Here is a 19,308-nt window from a genome sequence, read left to right on the forward strand (position 1 = left end):
TGGTTGTTGAGAAACAGCTCCTAAAACATTATTTTACACTTTTGGTTATTGAGAAACAGCTCCTAAAACATTATTTTACACTTTTGGTTGTTGAAAAACAGCTTCTAACCATTATTTGACACTTTGGTTGTTGAGAAACAGCTCATAAAACATTATTTTACACTTTTGGTTGTTGAGAAACAGCTCCTAAAACATTATTTGACACTTTTGGTTGTTGAAAAACAGCTTCTAACCATTATTTGACACTTTGGTTGTTGAGAAACAGCTCCTAAAACATTATTTTACACTTTTGGTTGTTGAGAAACAGCTCCTAAAACATTATTTGACACTTTTGGTTGTTGAAAAACAGCTTCTAACCATTATTTGACACTTTGGTTGTTGAGAAACAGCTCCTAAAACATTATTTTACACTTTTGGTTATTGAGAAACAGCTCCTAAAACATTATTTGACACTTTTGGTTGTTGAAAAACAGCTTCTAACCATTATTTGACACTTTGGTTGTTGAGAAACAGCTCCTAAAACATTATTTTACACTTTTGGTTATTGAGAAACAGTTCCTAAAACATTATTTGACACTTTTGGTTGTTGAAAAACAGCTTCTAACCATTATTTGACACTTTGGTTGTTGAGAAACAGCTCATAAAACATTATTTTACACTTTTGGTTATTGAGAAACAGCTCCTAAAACATTATTTGACACTTTTGGTTGTTGAAAAACAGCTTCTAACCATTATTTGACACTTTGGTTGTTGAGAAACAGCTCCTAAAACATTATTTGACACTTTTGGTTGTTAAAAAACAGCTTCTAACCATTATTTGACACTTTGGTTGTTGAGAAACAGCTCCTAAAACATTATTTTACACTTTTGGTTATTGAGAAACAGCTCCTAAAACATTATTTGACACTTTTGGTTGTTGAAAAACAGCTTCTAACCATTATTTGACACTTTGGTTGTTGAGAAACAGCTCCTAAAACATTATTTTACACTTTTGGTTATTGAGAAACAGCTCCTAAAACATTATTTGACACTTTTGGTTGTTGAAAAACAGCTTCTAACCATTATTTGACACTTTGGTTGTTGAGAAACAGCTCCTAAAACATTATTTTACACTTTTGGTTGTTGAGAAACAGCTCCTAAAACATTATTTGACACTTTTGGTTGTTGAAAAACAGCTTCTAACCATTATTTGACACTTTGGTTGTTAAGAAACAGCTCCTAAAACATTATTTGACACTTTTGGTTGTTGAAAAACAGCTTCTAACCATTATTTGACACTTTGGCTGTTGAGAAACAGCTCCTAAAACATTATTTTACACTTTTGGTTATTGAGAAACAGCTCCTAAAACATTATTTGACACTTTTGGTTGTTGAAAACAGCTTCTAACCATTATTTGACACTTTGGTTGTTGAGAAACAGCTCCTAAAAAAATATTTTTGGAGGCAAATTATTTTGGCAAATTATTTTGGGAGGCAAATTATTTGGGCAAATTATTTTGGGAGGCAAATTATTTTGGGAGGCAAATTATTTTGGCAAATTATTTTGGGAGGCAAATTATTTTGGCAAATTATTTTGGGAGGCAAATTATTTTGGCAAATTATTTTGGGAGGCAAATTATTTTGGCAAATTATTTTGGGAGGCAAATTATTTTGGCAAATTATTTTGGGAGGCAAATTATTTTGGCAAATTATTTTGGGAGGCAAATTATTTTTGCAAATTATTTTGGGAGGCAAATTATTTTGGCAAATTATTTTGGCAAATTATTTTGGGAGGCAAATTATTTTGGGAGGCAAATTATTTTGGGAGGCAAATTATTTTGGCAAATTATTTTGGAAGGCAAATTATTTTGGCAAATTATTTTGGGAGGCAAATTATTTTGGCAAATTATTTTGGGAGGCAAATTATTTTGGCAAATATTTTGGGAGGCAAATTATTTTGGGAGGCAAATTATTTTGGCAAATTATTTTGGGAAGGCAAATTATTTTGGGAGGCAAATTATTTTGTCAAATTATTTTGGGAGGCAAATTATTTTGGCAAATTATTTTGGGAGGCAAATTATTTTGGCAAATTATTTTGGGAGGCAAATTATGGTTGTTGAGAAACAGCTCCTAAAACATTATTTGACACTTTTGGTTGTTGAAAAACAGCTTCTAACCAATATTTGACACTTTGGTTGTTGAGAAACAGCTCCTAAAACATTATTTTACACTTTTGGTTATTGAGAAACAGCTCCTAAAACATTATTTGACACTTTTGGTTGTTGAAAAACAGCTTCTAACCATTATTTGACACTTTGGTTATTGAGAAACAGTTCCTAAAACATTATTTGACACTTTTGGTTGTTGAAAAACAGCTTCTAACCATTATTTGACACTTTGGTTGTTGAGAAACAGCTCATAAAACATTATTTTACACTTTTGGTTGTTGAGAAACAGCTCCTAAAACATTATTTGACACTTTTGGTTGTTGAAAAACAGCTTCTAACCATTATTTGACACTTTGGTTGTTGAGAAACAGCTCCTAAAACATTATTTTACACTTTTGGTTATTGAGAAACAGCTCCTAAAACATTATTTTACACTTTTGGTTGTTGAAAAACAGCTTCTAACCATTATTTGACACTTTGGTTGTTGAGAAACAGCTCATAAAACATTATTTTACACTTTTGGTTGTTGAGAAACAGCTCCTAAAACATTATTTGACACTTTTGGTTGTTGAAAAACAGCTTCTAACCATTATTTGACACTTTGGTTGTTGAGAAACAGCTCATAAAACATTATTTTACACTTTTGGTTGTTGAGAAACAGCTCCTAAAACATTATTTGACACTTTTGGTTGTTGAAAAACAGCTTCTAACCATTATTTGACACTTTGGTTGTTGAGAAACAGCTCCTAAAACATTATTTTACACTTTTGGTTATTGAGAAACAGCTCCTAAAACATTATTTGACACTTTTGGTTGTTGAAAAACAGCTTCTAACCATTATTTGACACTTTGGTTGTTGAGAAACAGCTCCTAAAACATTATTTTACACTTTTGGTTATTGAGAAACAGTTCCTAAAACATTATTTGACACTTTTGGTTGTTGAAAAACAGCTTCTAACCATTATTTGACACTTTGGTTGTTGAGAAACAGCTCATAAAACATTATTTTACACTTTTGGTTATTGAGAAACAGCTCCTAAAACATTATTTGACACTTTTGGTTGTTGAAAAACAGCTTCTAACCATTATTTGACACTTTGGTTGTTGAGAAACAGCTCCTAAAACATTATTTGACACTTTTGGTTGTTAAAAAACAGCTTCTAACCATTATTTGACACTTTGGTTGTTGAGAAACAGCTCCTAAAACATTATTTTACACTTTTGGTTATTGAGAAACAGCTCCTAAAACATTATTTGACACTTTTGGTTGTTGAAAAACAGCTTCTAACCATTATTTGACACTTTGGTTGTTGAGAAACAGCTCCTAAAACATTATTTTACACTTTTGGTTATTGAGAAACAGCTCCTAAAACATTATTTGACACTTTTGGTTGTTGAAAAACAGCTTCTAACCATTATTTGACACTTTGGTTGTTGAGAAACAGCTCCTAAAACATTATTTTACACTTTTGGTTGTTGAGAAACAGCTCCTAAAACATTATTTGACACTTTTGGTTGTTGAAAAACAGCTTCTAACCATTATTTGACACTTTGGTTGTTAAGAAACAGCTCCTAAAACATTATTTGACACTTTTGGTTGTTGAAAAACAGCTTCTAACCATTATTTGACACTTTGGCTGTTGAGAAACAGCTCCTAAAACATTATTTTACACTTTTGGTTATTGAGAAACAGCTCCTAAAACATTATTTGACACTTTTGGTTGTTGAAAACAGCTTCTAACCATTATTTGACACTTTGGTTGTTGAGAAACAGCTCCTAAAAAAATATTTTTGGAGGCAAATTATTTTGGCAAATTATTTTGGGAGGCAAATTATTTGGGCAAATTATTTTGGGAGGCAAATTATTTTGGGAGGCAAATTATTTTGGCAAATTATTTTGGGAGGCAAATTATTTTGGCAAATTATTTTGGGAGGCAAATTATTTTGGCAAATTATTTTGGGAGGCAAATTATTTTGGCAAATTATTTTGGGAGGCAAATTATTTTGGCAAATTATTTTGGGAGGCAAATTATTTTGGCAAATTATTTTGGGAGGCAAATTATTTTTGCAAATTATTTTGGGAGGCAAATTATTTTGGCAAATTATTTTGGCAAATTATTTTGGGAGGCAAATTATTTTGGGAGGCAAATTATTTTGGGAGGCAAATTATTTTGGCAAATTATTTTGGAAGGCAAATTATTTTGGCAAATTATTTTGGGAGGCAAATTATTTTGGCAAATTATTTTGGGAGGCAAATTATTTTGGCAAATATTTTGGGAGGCAAATTATTTTGGGAGGCAAATTATTTTGGCAAATTATTTTGGGAAGGCAAATTATTTTGGGAGGCAAATTATTTTGTCAAATTATTTTGGGAGGCAAATTATTTTGGCAAATTATTTTGGGAGGCAAATTATTTTGGCAAATTATTTTGGGAGGCAAATTATGGTTGTTGAGAAACAGCTCCTAAAACATTATTTGACACTTTTGGTTGTTGAAAAACAGCTTCTAACCAATATTTGACACTTTGGTTGTTGAGAAACAGCTCCTAAAACATTATTTTACACTTTTGGTTATTGAGAAACAGCTCCTAAAACATTATTTGACACTTTTGGTTGTTGAAAAACAGCTTCTAACCATTATTTGACACTTTGGTTATTGAGAAACAGCTCCTAAAACATTATTTGACACTTTTGGTTGTTGAAAAACAGCTTCTAACCATTATTTGACACTTTGGTTGTTGAGAAACAGCTCATAAAACATTATTTTACACTTTTGGTTATTGAGAAACAGCTCCTAAAACATTATTTGACACTTTTGGTTGTTGAAAAACAGCTTCTAACCATTATTTGACACTTTGGTTGTTGAGAAACAGCTCCTAAAACATTATTTTACACTTTTGGTTATTGAGAAACAGCTCCTAAAACATTATTTGACACTTTTTGTTGTTGAAAAACAGCTTCTAACCATTATTTGACACTTTGGTTGTTGAGAAACAGCTCCTAAAACATTATTTTACACTTTTGGTTATTGAGAAACAGTTCCTAAAACATTATTTGACACTTTTGGTTGTTGAAAAACAGCTTCTAACCATTATTTGACACTTTGGTTGTTGAGAAACAGCTCATAAAACATTATTTTACACTTTTGGTTGTTGAGAAACAGCTCCTAAAACATTATTTGACACTTTTGGTTGTTGAAAAACAGCTTCTAACCATTATTTGACACTTTGGTTGTTGAGAAACAGCTCCTAAAACATTATTTTACACTTTTGGTTATTGAGAAACAGCTCCTAAAACATTATTTGACACTTTTGGTTGTTGAAAAACAGCTTCTAACCATTATTTGACACTTTGGTTGTTGAGAAACAGCTCCTAAAAAAATATTTTTGGAGGCAAATTATTTTGGCAAATTATTTTGGGAGGCAAATTATTTTGGGAGGCAAATTATTTTGGGAGGCAAATTATTTTGGCAAATTATTTTGGGAGGCAAATTATTTTGGGAGGCAAATTATTTTGGGAGGCAAATTATTTTGGCAAATTATTTTGGGAGGCAAATTATTTTGGCAAATTATTTTGGGAGGCAAATTATTTTGGCAAATTATTTTGGGAGGCAAATTATTTTGGCAAATTATTTTGGGAGGCAAATTATTTTGGCAAATTATTTTGGGAGGCAAATTATTTTGGCAAATTATTTTGGGAGGCAAATTATTTTGGCAAATTATTTTGGGAGGCAAATTATTTTGGCAAATTATTTTGGGAGGCAAATTATTTTGGCAAATTATTTTGCGAGGCAAATTATTTTGGGAGGCAAATTATTTTGGCAAATTATTTTGGCAAATTATTTTGGGAGGCAAATTATTTTGGGAGGCAAATTATTTTGGCAAATTATTTTGGCAAATTATTTTGGGAGGCAAATTATTTTGGCAAATTATTTTGGGAGGCAAATTATTTTGGGAGGCAAATTATTTTGGGAGGCAAATTATGGTTGTTGAGAAACAGCTCCTAAAACATAATTTTACACTTTTGGTTGTTGAGAAACAGCTCCTAAAACATTATTTGACACTTTTGGTTGTTGAAAAACAGCTTCTAACCATTATTTGACACTTTGGTTGTTGAGAAACAGCTCCTAAAACATTATTTTACACTTTTGGTTGTTGAGAAACAGCTCCTAAAACATTATTTGACACTTTTGGTTGTTGAAAAACAGCTTCTAACCATTATTTGACACTTTGGTTGTTGAGAAACAGCTCCTAAAACATTATTTTACACTTTTGGTTATTGAGAAACAGCTCCTAAAACATTATTTGACACTTTTGGTTGTTGAGAAACAGCTCCTAAAAAAATATTTTTGGAGGCAAATTATTTTGGCAAATTATTTTGGGAGGCAAATTATTTTGGGAGGCAAATTATTTTGGCAAATTATTTTGGGAGGCAAATTATTTTGGCAAATTATTTTGGGAGGCAAATTATTTTGGCAAATTATTTTGGGAGGCAAATTATTTTGGCAAATTATTTTGGGAGGCAAATTATTTTGGCAAATTATTTTGGGAGGCAAATTATTTTTGCAAATTATTTTGGGAGGCAAATTATTTTGGCAAATTATTTTGGGAGGCAAATTATTTTGGGAGGCAAATTATTTTGGCAAATTATTTTGGAAGGCAAATTATTTTGGCAAATTATTTTGGGAGGCAAATTATTTTGGCAAATTATTTTGGGAGGCAAATTATTTTGGCAAATTATTTTGGGAGGCAAATTATTTTGGCAAATTATTTTGGGAGGCAAATTATTTTGGCAAATTATTTTGGGAAGGCAAATTATTTTGGGAGGCAAATTATTTTGTCAAATTATTTTGGGAGGCAAATTATTTTGGCAAATTATTTTGGGAGGCAAATTATTTTGGCAAATTATTTTGGGAGGCAAATTATGGTTGTTGAGAAACAGCTCCTAAAACATTATTTGACACTTTTGGTTGTTGAAAAACAGCTTCTAACCAATATTTGACACTTTGGTTGTTGAGAAACAGCTCCTAAAACATTATTTTACACTTTTGGTTATTGAGAAACAGCTCCTAAAACATTATTTGACACTTTTGGTTGTTGAAAAACAGCTTCTTTTTTTTTTTAAATATTTTTTTATCCCACGATTTTGTAACCCAGTTTTCTTTTCACCCAGTGCCAATTATCTAATGTAATCCTGGGCGCTACACTTCCTCTGCCAACCTTGGGGGGCAGCGGACTGACCTCATGCCTCCTTCTATGCATGAGGAGTCCAAGCTGCTTCTTTTCACCTGACAGAGGGGAATTTCCCCGGCCGGACGTAGCGCGTGGAAGGGACACGTTATTCCGACCAGTTCCTTTCCCCTCCATCAGGCGCCCCGGCTGGCCAGGGGGAGGTAGTTTTAGAGACCAGGATTACGGCATGTTTTTGTGAGGGTATCTACCCTAGGGGACACGGGGAGAACATGCAAACTCCACACAGAAAGGCCCTATCGCCAACCCCCGCCTCGGGTATGGGCACTGATGACGCGGAGGAGGGAACACGCCGCCAGTGCCTACAGCGTCCCCAGCGGGAATCGAACCCAGGACCTTCTAGCTGTGAGGCGACAGCACTACCAACTGTGCCACCGTGCCCCCTGAAAAACTTTTTCAGGTTGTTGAAAAACAGCTTCTAACCATTATTTGACACTTTGGTTGTTGAGAAACAGCTCCTAAAACATTATTTTACACTTTTGGTTATTGAGAAACAGCTCCTAAAACATTATTTGACACTTTTGGTTGTTGAAAAACAGCTTCTAACCATTATTTGACACTTTGGTTGTTGAGAAACAGCTCCTAAAACATTATTTTACACTTTTGGTTGTTGAGAAACAGCTCCTAAAACATTATTTGACACTTTTGGTTGTTGAAAAACAGCTTCTAACCATTATTTGACACTTTGGTTGTTAAGAAACAGCTCCTAAAACATTATTTGACACTTTTGGTTGTTGAAAAACAGCTTCTAACCATTATTTGACACTTTGGCTGTTGAGAAACAGCTCCTAAAACATTATTTTACACTTTTGGTTATTGAGAAACAGCTCCTAAAACATTATTTGACACTTTTGGTTGTTGAAAACAGCTTCTAACCATTATTTGACACTTTGGTTGTTGAGAAACAGCTCCTAAAAAAATATTTTTGGAGGCAAATTATTTTGGCAAATTATTTTGGGAGGCAAATTATTTTGGCAAATTATTTTGGGAGGCAAATTATTTTGGCAAATTATTTTGGGAGGCAAATTATTTTGGCAAATTATTTTGGGAGGCAAATTATTTTGGGAGGCAAATTATTTTGGCAAATTATTTTGGCAAATTATTTTGGGAGGCAAATTATTTTGGCAAATTATTTTGGGAGGCAAATTATTTTGGGAGGCAAATTATTTTGGCAAATTATTTTGGAAGGCAAATTATTTTGGCAAATTATTTTGGGAGGCAAATTATTTTGGCAAATTATTTTGGGAGGCAAATTATTTTGGCAAATTATTTTGGGAGGCAAATTATTTTGGGAGGCAAATTATTTTGGCAAATTATTTTGGGAAGGCAAATTATTTTGGGAGGCAAATTATTTTGTCAAATTATTTTGGGAGGCAAATTATTTTGGCAAATTATTTTGGGAGGCAAATTATTTTGGCAAATTATTTTGGGAGGCAAATTATGGTTGTTGAGAAACAGCTCCTAAAACATTATTTGACACTTTTGGTTGTTGAAAAACAGCTTCTAACCAATATTTGACACTTTGGTTGTTGAGAAACAGCTCCTAAAACATTATTTTACACTTTTGGTTATTGAGAAACAGCTCCTAAAACATTATTTGACACTTTTGGTTGTTGAAAAACAGCTTCTAACCATTATTTGACACTTTGGTTATTGAGAAACAGCTCCTAAAACATTATTTGACACTTTTGGTTGTTGAAAAACAGCTTCTAACCATTATTTGACACTTTGGTTGTTGAGAAACAGCTCCTAAAACATTATTTTACACTTTTGGTTATTGAGAAACAGCTCCTAAAACATTATTTGACACTTTTGGTTGTTGAAAAACAGCTTCTAACCATTATTTGACACTTTGGTTGTTGAGAAACAGCTCATAAAACATTATTTTACACTTTTGGTTATTGAGAAACAGCTCCTAAAACATTATTTGACACTTTTGGTTGTTGAAAAACAGCTTCTAACCATTATTTGACACTTTGGTTGTTGAGAAACAGCTCCTAAAACATTATTTTACACTTTTGGTTATTGAGAAACAGCTCCTAAAACATTATTTGACACTTTTTGTTGTTGAAAAACAGCTTCTAACCATTATTTGACACTTTGGTTGTTGAGAAACAGCTCCTAAAACATTATTTTACACTTTTGGTTATTGAGAAACAGTTCCTAAAACATTATTTGACACTTTTGGTTGTTGAAAAACAGCTTCTAACCATTATTTGACACTTTGGTTGTTGAGAAACAGCTCATAAAACATTATTTTACACTTTTGGTTGTTGAGAAACAGCTCCTAAAACATTATTTGACACTTTTGGTTGTTGAAAAACAGCTTCTAACCATTATTTGACACTTTGGTTGTTGAGAAACAGCTCCTAAAACATTATTTTACACTTTTGGTTATTGAGAAACAGCTCCTAAAACATTATTTTACACTTTTGGTTGTTGAAAAACAGCTTCTAACCATTATTTGACACTTTGGTTGTTGAGAAACAGCTCATAAAACATTATTTTACACTTTTGGTTGTTGAGAAACAGCTCCTAAAACATTATTTGACACTTTTGGTTGTTGAAAAACAGCTTCTAACCATTATTTGACACTTTGGTTGTTGAGAAACAGCTCCTAAAACATTATTTTACACTTTTGGTTGTTGAGAAACAGCTCCTAAAACATTATTTGACACTTTTGGTTGTTGAAAAACAGCTTCTAACCATTATTTGACACTTTGGTTGTTGAGAAACAGCTCCTAAAACATTATTTTACACTTTTGGTTATTGAGAAACAGCTCCTAAAACATTATTTGACACTTTTGGTTGTTGAAAAACAGCTTCTAACCATTATTTGACACTTTGGTTGTTGAGAAACAGCTCCTAAAAAAATATTTTTGGAGGCAAATTATTTTGGCAAATTATTTTGGGAGGCAAATTATTTTGGCAAATTATTTTGGGAGGCAAATTATTTTGGGAGGCAAATTATTTTGGGAGGCAAATTATGGTTGTTGAGAAACAGCTCCTAAAACATAATTTTACACTTTTGGTTGTTGAGAAACAGCTCCTAAAACATTATTTGACACTTTTGGTTGTTGAAAAACAGCTTCTAACCATTATTTGACACTTTGGTTGTTGAGAAACAGCTCCTAAAACATTATTTTACACTTTTGGTTGTTGAGAAACAGCTCCTAAAACATTATTTGACACTTTTGGTTGTTGAAAAACAGCTTCTAACCATTATTTGACACTTTGGTTGTTGAGAAACAGCTCCTAAAACATTATTTTACACTTTTGGTTATTGAGAAACAGCTCCTAAAACATTATTTGACACTTTTGGTTGTTGAAAAACAGCTTCTAACCATTATTTGACACTTTGGTTGTTGAGAAACAGCTCCTAAAAAAATATTTTTGGAGGCAAATTATTTTGGGAGGCAAATTATTTTGGGAGGCAAATTATTTTGGGAGGCAAATTATTTTGGCAAATTATTTTGGGAGGCAAATTATTTTGGCAAATTATTTTGGGAGGCAAATTATTTTGGCAAATTATTTTGGGAGGCAAATTATTTTGGGAGGCAAATTATTTTGGGAGGCAAATTATTTTGGCAAATTATTTTGGGAGGCAAATTATTTTTGCAAATTATTTTGGGAGGCAAATTATTTTGGCAAATTATTTTGGGAGGCAAATTATTTTGGCAAATTATTTTGGGAGGCAAATTATTTTGGGAGGCAAATTATTTTGGCAAATTATTTTGGGAGGCAAATTATTTTGGCAAATTATTTTGGGAGGCAAATTATTTTGGCAAATTATTTTGGGAGGCAAATTATTTTGGCAAATTATTTTGGGAGGCAAATTATTTTGGCAAATTATTTTGGGAGGCAAATTATTTTGGGAGGCAAATTATTTTGGCAAATTATTTTGGCAAATTATTTTGGCAAATTATTTTGGGAGGCAAATTATTTTGGCAAATTATTTTGGGAGGCAAATTATTTTGGGAGGCAAATTATTTTGGCAAATTATTTTGGCAAATTATTTTGGAAGGCAAATTATTTTGGCAAATTATTTTGGGAGGCAAATTATTTTGGCAAATTATTTTGGCAAATTATTTTGGGAGGCAAATTATTTTGGCAAATTATTTTGGGAGGCAAATTATTTTGGCAAATTATTTTGGGAAGGCAAATTATTTTGGGAGGCAAATTATTTTGTCAAATTATTTTGGGAGGCAAATTATTTTGGCAAATTATTTTGGGAGGCAAATTATTTTGGCAAATTATTTTGGGAGGCAAATTATGGTTGTTGAGAAACAGCTCCTAAAACATTATTTGACACTTTTGGTTGTTGAAAAACAGCTTCTAACCAATATTTGACACTTTGGTTGTTGAGAAACAGCTCCTAAAACATTATTTTACACTTTTGGTTATTGAGAAACAGCTCCTAAAACATTATTTGACACTTTTGGTTGTTGAAAAACAGCTTCTAACCATTATTTGACACTTTGGTTATTGAGAAACAGCTCCTAAAACATTATTTGACACTTTTGGTTGTTGAAAAACAGCTTCTAACCATTATTTGACACTTTGGTTGTTGAGAAACAGCTCCTAAAACATTATTTTACACTTTTGGTTATTGAGAAACAGCTCCTAAAACATTATTTGACACTTTTGGTTGTTGAAAAACAGCTTCTAACCATTATTTGACACTTTGGTTGTTGAGAAACAGCTCATAAAACATTATTTTACACTTTTGGTTATTGAGAAACAGCTCCTAAAACATTATTTGACACTTTTGGTTGTTGAAAAACAGCTTCTAACCATTATTTGACACTTTGGTTGTTGAGAAACAGCTCCTAAAACATTATTTTACACTTTTGGTTATTGAGAAACAGCTCCTAAAACATTATTTGACACTTTTTGTTGTTGAAAAACAGCTTCTAACCATTATTTGACACTTTGGTTGTTGAGAAACAGCTCCTAAAACATTATTTTACACTTTTGGTTATTGAGAAACAGTTCCTAAAACATTATTTGACACTTTTGGTTGTTGAAAAACAGCTTCTAACCATTATTTGACACTTTGGTTGTTGAGAAACAGCTCATAAAACATTATTTTACACTTTTGGTTGTTGAGAAACAGCTCCTAAAACATTATTTGACACTTTTGGTTGTTGAAAAACAGCTTCTAACCATTATTTGACACTTTGGTTGTTGAGAAACAGCTCCTAAAACATTATTTTACACTTTTGGTTATTGAGAAACAGCTCCTAAAACATTATTTTACACTTTTGGTTGTTGAAAAACAGCTTCTAACCATTATTTGACACTTTGGTTGTTGAGAAACAGCTCATAAAACATTATTTTACACTTTTGGTTGTTGAGAAACAGCTCCTAAAACATTATTTGACACTTTTGGTTGTTGAAAAACAGCTTCTAACCATTATTTGACACTTTGGTTGTTGAGAAACAGCTCCTAAAACATTATTTTACACTTTTGGTTGTTGAGAAACAGCTCCTAAAACATTATTTGACACTTTTGGTTGTTGAAAAACAGCTTCTAACCATTATTTGACACTTTGGTTGTTGAGAAACAGCTCCTAAAACATTATTTTACACTTTTGGTTATTGAGAAACAGCTCCTAAAACATTATTTGACACTTTTGGTTGTTGAAAAACAGCTTCTAACCATTATTTGACACTTTGGTTGTTGAGAAACAGCTCCTAAAAAAATATTTTTGGAGGCAAATTATTTTGGCAAATTATTTTGGGAGGCAAATTATTTTGGCAAATTATTTTGGGAGGCAAATTATTTTGGGAGGCAAATTATTTTGGGAGGCAAATTATGGTTGTTGAGAAACAGCTCCTAAAACATAATTTTACACTTTTGGTTGTTGAGAAACAGCTCCTAAAACATTATTTGACACTTTTGGTTGTTGAAAAACAGCTTCTAACCATTATTTGACACTTTGGTTGTTGAGAAACAGCTCCTAAAACATTATTTTACACTTTTGGTTGTTGAGAAACAGCTCCTAAAACATTATTTGACACTTTTGGTTGTTGAAAAACAGCTTCTAACCATTATTTGACACTTTGGTTGTTGAGAAACAGCTCCTAAAACATTATTTTACACTTTTGGTTATTGAGAAACAGCTCCTAAAACATTATTTGACACTTTTGGTTGTTGAAAAACAGCTTCTAACCATTATTTGACACTTTGGTTGTTGAGAAACAGCTCCTAAAAAAATATTTTTGGAGGCAAATTATTTTGGCAAATTATTTTGGGAGGCAAATTATTTTGGGAGGCAAATTATTTTGGGAGGCAAATTATTTTGGCAAATTATTTTGGGAGGCAAATTATTTTGGCAAATTATTTTGGGAGGCAAATTATTTTGGCAAATTATTTTGGGAGGCAAATTATTTTGGGAGGCAAATTATTTTGGCAAATTATTTTGGGAGGCAAATTATTTTTGCAAATTATTTTGGGAGGCAAATTATTTTGGCAAATTATTTTGGGAGGCAAATTATTTTGGCAAATTATTTTGGGAGGCAAATTATTTTGGGAGGCAAATTATTTTGGCAAATTATTTTGGAAGGCAAATTATTTTGGCAAATTATTTTGGGAGGCAAATTATTTTGGGAGGCAAATTATTTTGGCAAATTATTTTGAGAGGCAAATTATTTTGGCAGGCAAATTATTTTGGCAAATTATTTTGGGAGGCAAATTATTTTGGCAAATTATTTTGGGAAGGCAAATTATTTTGGGAGGCAAATTATTTTGTCAAATTATTTTGGGAGGCAAATTATTTTGGCAAATTATTTTGGGAGGCAAATTATTTTGGCAAATTATTTTGGGAGGCAAATTATGGTTGTTGAGAAACAGCTCCTAAAACATTATTTGACACTTTTGGTTGTTGAAAAACAGCTTCTAACCAATATTTGACACTTTGGTTGTTGAGAAACAGCTCCTAAAACATTATTTTACACTTTTGGTTATTGAGAAACAGCTCCTAAAACATTATTTGACACTTTTGGTTGTTGAAAAACAGCTTCTAACCATTATTTGACACTTTGGTTATTGAGAAACAGCTCCTAAAACATTATTTGACACTTTTGGTTGTTGAAAAACAGCTTCTAACCATTATTTGACACTTTGGTTGTTGAGAAACAGCTCCTAAAACATTATTTTACACTTTTGGTTATTGAGAAACAGCTCCTAAAACATTATTTGACACTTTTGGTTGTTGAAAAACAGCTTCTAACCATTATTTGACACTTTGGTTGTTGAGAAACAGCTCATAAAACATTATTTTACACTTTTGGTTATTGAGAAACAGCTCCTAAAACATTATTTGACACTTTTGGTTGTTGAAAAACAGCTTCTAACCATTATTTGACACTTTGGTTGTTGAGAAACAGCTCCTAAAACATTATTTTACACTTTTGGTTATTGAGAAACAGCTCCTAAAACATTATTTGACACTTTTTGTTGTTGAAAAACAGCTTCTAACCATTATTTGACACTTTGGTTGTTGAGAAACAGCTCATAAAACATTATTTTACACTTTTGGTTGTTGAGAAACAGCTCCTAAAACATTATTTGACACTTTTGGTTGTTGAAAAACAGCTTCTAAACCATTATTTGACACTTTGGTTGTTGAGAAACAGCTCCTAAAACATTATTTTACACTTTTGGTTATTGAGAAACAGCTCCTAAAACATTATTTTACACTTTTGGTTGTTGAAAAACAGCTTCTAACCATTATTTGACACTTTGGTTGTTGAGAACCAGCTCATAAAACATTATTTTACACTTTTGGTTGTTGAGAAACAGCTCCTAAAACATTATTTGACACTTTTGGTTGTTGAAAAACAGCTTCTAACCATTATTTGACACTTTGGTTGTTGAGAAACAGCTCCTAAAACATTATTTTACACTTTTGGTTGTTGAGAAACAGCTCCTAAAACATTATTTGACACTTTTGGTTGTTGAAAAACAGCTTCTAACCATTATTTGACACTTTGGCTGTTGAGAAACAGCTCCTAAAACATTATTTTACACTTTTGGTTATTGAGAAACAGCTCCTAAAACATTATTTGACACTTTTGGTTGTTGAAAAGAGCTTCTAACCATTATTTGACACTTTGGTTGTTGAGAAACAGCTCCTAAAAAAATATTTTTGGAGGCAAATTATTTTGGCAAATTATTTTGGGAGGCAAATTATTTGGGCAAATTATTTTGGGAGGCAAATTATTTTGGGAGGCAAATTATTTTGGCAAATTATTTTGGGAGGCAAATTATTTTGGCAAATTATTTTGGGAGGCAAATTATTTTGGCAAATTATTTTGGGAGGCAAATTATTTTGGGAGGCAAATTATTTTGGCAAATTATTTTGGGAGGCAAATTATTTTGGCAAATTATTTTGGGAGGCAAATTATTTTGGCAAATTATTTTGGGAGGCAAATTATTTTTGCAAATTATTTTGGGAGGCAAATTATTTTGGCAAATTATTTTGGGAGGCAAATTATTTTGGCAAATTATTTTGGGAGGCAAATTATTTTGGGAGGCAAATTATTTTGGCAAATTATTTTGGAAGGCAAATTATTTTGGCAAATTATTTTGGGAGGCAAATTATTTTGGCAAATTATTTTGGGAGGCAAATTATTTTGGCAAATTATTTTGGGAGGCAAATTATTTTGGGAGGCAAATTATTTTGGCAAATTATTTTGGGAAGGCAAATTATTTTGGGAGGCAAATTATTTTGTCAAATTATTTTGGGAGGCAAATTATTTTGGCAAATTATTTTGGGAGGCAAATTATTTTGGCAAATTATTTTGGGAGGCAAATTATGGTTGTTGAGAAACAGCTCCTAAAACATTATTTGACACTTTTGGTTGTTGAAAAACAGCTTCTAACCAATATTTGACACTTTGGTTGTTGAGAAACAGCTCCTAAAACATTATTTTACACTTTTGGTTATTGAGAAACAGCTCCTAAAACATTATTTGACACTTTTGGTTGTTGAAAAACAGCTTCTAACCATTATTTGACACTTTGGTTATTGAGAAACAGCTCCTAAAACATTATTTGACACTTTTGGTTGTTGAAAAACAGCTTCTAACCATTATTTGACACTTTGGTTGTTGAGAAACAGCTCATAAAACATTATTTTACACTTTTGGTTATTGAGAAACAGCTCCTAAAACATTATTTGACACTTTTGGTTGTTGAAAAACAGCTTCTAACCATTATTTGACACTTTGGTTGTTGAGAAACAGCTCCTAAAACATTATTTTACACTTTTGGTTATTGAGAAACAGCTCCTAAAACATTATTTGACACTTTTTGTTGTTGAAAAACAGCTTCTAACCATTATTTGACACTTTGGTTGTTGAGAAACAGCTCCTAAAACATTATTTTACACTTTTGGTTATTGAGAAACAGTTCCTAAAACATTATTTGACACTTTTGGTTGTTGAAAAACAGCTTCTAACCATTATTTGACACTTTGGTTGTTGAGAAACAGCTCATAAAACATTATTTTACACTTTTGGTTGTTGAGAAACAGCTCCTAAAACATTATTTGACACTTTTGGTTGTTGAAAAACAGCTTCTAACCATTATTTGACACTTTGGTTGTTGAGAAACAGCTCCTAAAACATTATTTTACACTTTTGGTTATTGAGAAACAGCTCCTAAAACATTATTTGACACTTTTGGTTGTTGAAAAACAGCTTCTAACCATTATTTGACACTTTGGTTGTTGAGAAACAGCTCCTAAAAAAATATTTTTGGAGGCAAATTATTTTGGCAAATTATTTTGGGAGGCAAATTATTTTGGGAGGCAAATTATTTTGGCAAATTATTTTGGGAGGCAAATTATTTTGGGAGGCAAATTATTTTGGGAGGCAAATTATTTTGGCAAATTATTTTGGGAGGCAAATTATTTTGGCAAATTATTTTGGGAGGCAAATTATTTTGGCAAATTATTTTGGGAGGCAAATTATTTTGGCAAATTATTTTGGGAGGCAAATTATTTTGGCAAATTATTTTGGGAGGCAAATTATTTTGGCAAATTATTTTGGGAGGCAAATTATTTTGGCAAATTATTTTGGGAGGCAAATTATTTTGGCAAATTATTTTGGGAGGCAAATTATTTTGGGAGGCATAATTTTGCCATAATTTTGGCAAATTATTTTGGGAGGCAAATTATTTTGGGAGGCAAATTATTTTGGGAGGCAAATTATTTTGGCAAATTATTTTGGGAGGCAAATTATTTTGGCAAATTATTTTGGGAGGCAAATTATTTTGGCAAATTATTTTGGGAGGCAAATTATTTTGGCAAATTATTTTGCGAGGCAAATTATTTTGGGAGGCAAATTATTTTGGCAAATTATTTTGGGAGGCAAATTATTTTGGCAAATTATTTTGGGAGGCAAATTATTTTGGCAAATTATTTTGGGAGGCAAATTATTTTGGCAAATTATTTTGGGAGGCAAATTATTTTGGCAAATTATTTTGGGAGGCAAATTATTTTGGCAAATTATTTTGGCAAATTATTTTGCGAGGCAAATTATTTTGGCAAATTATTTTGGGAGGCAAATTATTTTGGGAGGCAAATTATTTTGGCAAATTATTTTGGGAGGCAAATTATTTTGGGAGGCAAATTATTTTGGCAAATTATTTTGGGAGGCAAATTATTTTGGCAAATTATTTTGGCAAATTATTTTGGGAGGCAAATTATTTTGGCAAATTATTTTGGGAGGCAAATTATTTTGGGAGGCAAATTATTTTGGGAGGCAAATTATGGTTGTTGAGAAACAGCTCCTAAAACATAATTTTACACTTTTGGTTGTTGAGAAACAGCTCCTAAAACATTATTTGACACTTTTGGTTGTTGAAAAACAGCTTCTAACCATTATTTGACACTTTGGTTGTTGAGAAACAGCTCCTAAAACATTATTTTACACTTTTGGTTGTTGAGAAACAGCTCCTAAAACATTATTTGACACTTTTGGTTGTTGAAAAACAGCTTCTAACCATTATTTGACACTTTGGTTGTTGAGAAACAGCTCCTAAAACATTATTTTACACTTTTGGTTATTGAGAAACAGCTCCTAAAACATTATTTGACACTTTTGGTTGTTGAAAAACAGCTTCTAACCATTATTTGACACTTTGGTTGTTGAGAAACAGCTCCTAAAAAAATATTTTTGGAGGCAAATTATTTTGGCAAATTATTTTGGGAGGCAAATTATTTTGGGAGGCAAATTATTTTGGGAGGCAAATTATTTTGGCAAATTATTTTGGGAGGCAAATTATTTTGGGAGGCAAATTATTTTGGGAGGCAAATTATTTTGGCAAATTATTTTGGGAGGCAAATTATTTTTGCAAATTATTTTGGGAGGCAAATTATTTTGGCAAATTATTTTGGCAAATTATTTTGGGAGGCAAATTATTTTGGGAGGCAAATTATTTTGGCAAATTATTTTGGAAGGCAAATTATTTTGGCAAATTATTTTGGGAGGCAAATTATTTTGGCAAATTATTTTGGGAGGCAAATTATTTTGGCAAATTATTTTGGGAGGCAAATTATTTTGGCAAATTATTTTGGGAGGCAAATTATTTTGGCAAATTATTTTGGGAAGGCAAATTATTTTGGGAGGCAAATTATTTTGTCAAATTATTTTGGGAGGCAAATTATTTTGGCAAATTATTTTGGGAGGCAAATTATTTTGGCAAATTATTTTGGGAGGCAAATTATGGTTGTTGAGAAACAGCTCCAAAAACATTATTTGACACTTTTGGTTGTTGAAAAACAGCTTCTAACCAATATTTGACACTTTGGTTGTTGAGAAACAGCTCCTAAAACATTATTTTACACTTTTGGTTATTGAGAAACAGCTCCTAAAACATTATTTGACACTTTTGGTTGTTGA

This window comes from Protomyctophum bolini (assembly GCF_963924005.1).
Source record: "Protomyctophum bolini genome assembly, chromosome: 15".
Taxonomy (NCBI): domain Eukaryota; kingdom Metazoa; phylum Chordata; class Actinopteri; order Myctophiformes; family Myctophidae; genus Protomyctophum; species Protomyctophum bolini.